We start from the raw sequence: 2529 nt of genomic DNA on the forward strand, positions 1-2529 counted from the left end.
GATATATAGTAAATGCTGTAATATTTGAACCTATTATGGCGCTTGCCAGGTTCAAGTGAGTATCTTCCACTAAACAAACTTTAGCTAGTAAAATGCTTTCCTTGTCGAGTTTGGCTACGTACAAGAAAAGTTGCGTACTAATCTGCATATCAATATTAATTCCTTTATATTCAAAATTGAAGTTAGTAATGTTTTCAATAAAATCTATTTTTGAATCAATCACATTAGATTGGTGCATATATTAGTGCATAGTTGTGCTTGCAACTAGATTTTTTCTTCCTTATAATATACATTCAAAGAGAAATAATTTGTACAAGTTTTAAATAGATAAGTTCCATACAAGTTCTTGTAAAAAGTAGACACAACCTAAAAACAGTGTTAAAAAAACTATTTTTTATTAATGGGCCCACTTTTTTACAAAATATTTATATAGAGTTAGTTTATTTTAGACTTTTACTTAGCAGTATTCAAAATGGGGCTTTTGTGAATTGTCATAGCTAATAGCTCTCATTTTATAATCTTGGTTCCTAGGTATATGATAGGCCGGTGGATTAATTAAGAATTAATAGAACAAAGATGGCACAAGAGTCATTCGAGAAAAGGCCTTCAAGAAGGTAGAGTATTGTATTTTCTTCAATGTTTTCATTACAGTCATAGTGAATATTTATACACCTTTAGAAAGACAAGTAATCCGATTACAGATTGATCAGACGGTGTACAATTGTTCGGTTGGTTATAAGAGAAGATTCTAGAGTATGACAAATGGCACTGCATTGCTCTTGACAGCTGTGCTGGAGTTTGTTAGACTAGTCATGGGCTCCTTGTGCTTGCTAATGTGTTCTGTTGGAATATTAGCATCAGAGTGATTGAGTGCTTCAATAGCCCTCGCGATTCAAGCGGCACCGGAGAGATGGTGAGGTTGGATCGTTGTAAAGTGATGCGCATAGTGGAGAGTGGCTTTGTAAAGATGTCCACAATTTGATCTTTGCTCGAAACAAAGGAAACTTTGAGTGTTTTTGCAGCAACTCTTTCTCTAACAAAATGGTAGTCAAGTTCAACATGTTTGGTCCGAGAATGAAGAACTGGATTGATGGAGAGGTAAGTGGCACCAAGGTTTTCACACCAAAGTGTTGGTGGATCAGCCAAAAAAATGCCAAGTTCTCCAAGAAGAGATTGCAACCAAAGAAGTTTGCAAGTGGTGTTGGCCATAGACTTGTATTCAGCTTCAGTAGACGAATGGGCAATTGTTGGTTGTTTCTTAGAACCCCAGGATACCAAGTGAGAGCCAAAGTAGACGCAGAAGCCCCCCGTGGACTTGCGATCGTCAGGGCATCCGGCCCAGTCTGCATCAGAGAAGGCAGTAAGAGTAAGAACAGAATAAACAGAAAAATATAAACCAAAGGGAGATGTGAAACATAAGTAACAAAGAATACGTTTAACTGCCTGCCAATGTGGGATCCTAGGATTATGCATATACTGACAGACCTTATTAACAGCAAATGAGAGATCAGGACCGGTGAAGGAGAGGTACTGCAAGCTTCCGACATTACTACAATACAGTTAAGGATCCTCAAAGGAGGAAGCATCTAAAGCCGTGAGCTTTGCAGAAGTGCTCATTGGAGTGGACACTGACTTCGAGTTGTGCATGTTTGTGCGTTTGAGTAAGTCAGTAATATACTTGGTTTGAGACAAAAACATACCAGTAGAATTTCTAGAAACTTCAATGCCTAAGAAATAGTGCAGGGGCCCTAATTCTTTGACTGGAAATATAACACATAGAGAGGCAATTAATTGAGAGATAAGAGCTTGACTAGAGCCGGTTACAATAATGTCATCAACGTAAATTAATATGTAAATGGAATCAGTGGAATTACGGAATATAAATAGAGAGGGATCAGAGATGGATGCAACAAAACCAAGAGACAGTAATTTGGAACTCAACTTAGAAAACCAAGCCCTAGGGGCTTGTTTAAGACCATAGATGGACATACGTAGCTTGCAGACATGTGAGGGAAGATCTGGATTTACAAATCCCGGCGGCTGATGCATGTAGACATCCTCCTCCAGATCTCCATGGAGGAAGGCATTCTGAACGTCCCACTGGTGCAAAGGCCAAGAAGATGAAACTGCAATGGACAAGAGTAGCCGAATGTTAACATTGGGCTGTATGTTTCGGTGAAATCTACTCCGCTTTGCTGATGAAATCCCTTCGCAACTAGGCGCGCCTTACGGCGTTCAAGGGTCCCATCGGCATGCCATTACGTTTTCAGAACCCATTTACACCTGATGACATTGAAGGAGGAGGAAGGTGGAACTAAATCCCATGTGTTGAGATAAGAGCATCAAACTCAGAGGACATGACAGCACGCCACTCTGGGTATTTTGATGCCTCGATGAAACAGGAAGGCTCTTCGGGTATGGTGGATGAAGATGAGGTGGTGAGATGGAGGGATGGATTGGAAGTCAGCTTGATCTGGGGCCAAGGGACGGTTCCATCTGTGTGAAGAATAGGTCGGTATATGTGGTTTT

This window comes from Carya illinoinensis, chromosome 4, assembly GCF_018687715.1.
Source record: "Carya illinoinensis cultivar Pawnee chromosome 4, C.illinoinensisPawnee_v1, whole genome shotgun sequence".
Lineage (NCBI taxonomy): Eukaryota > Viridiplantae > Streptophyta > Magnoliopsida > Fagales > Juglandaceae > Carya > Carya illinoinensis.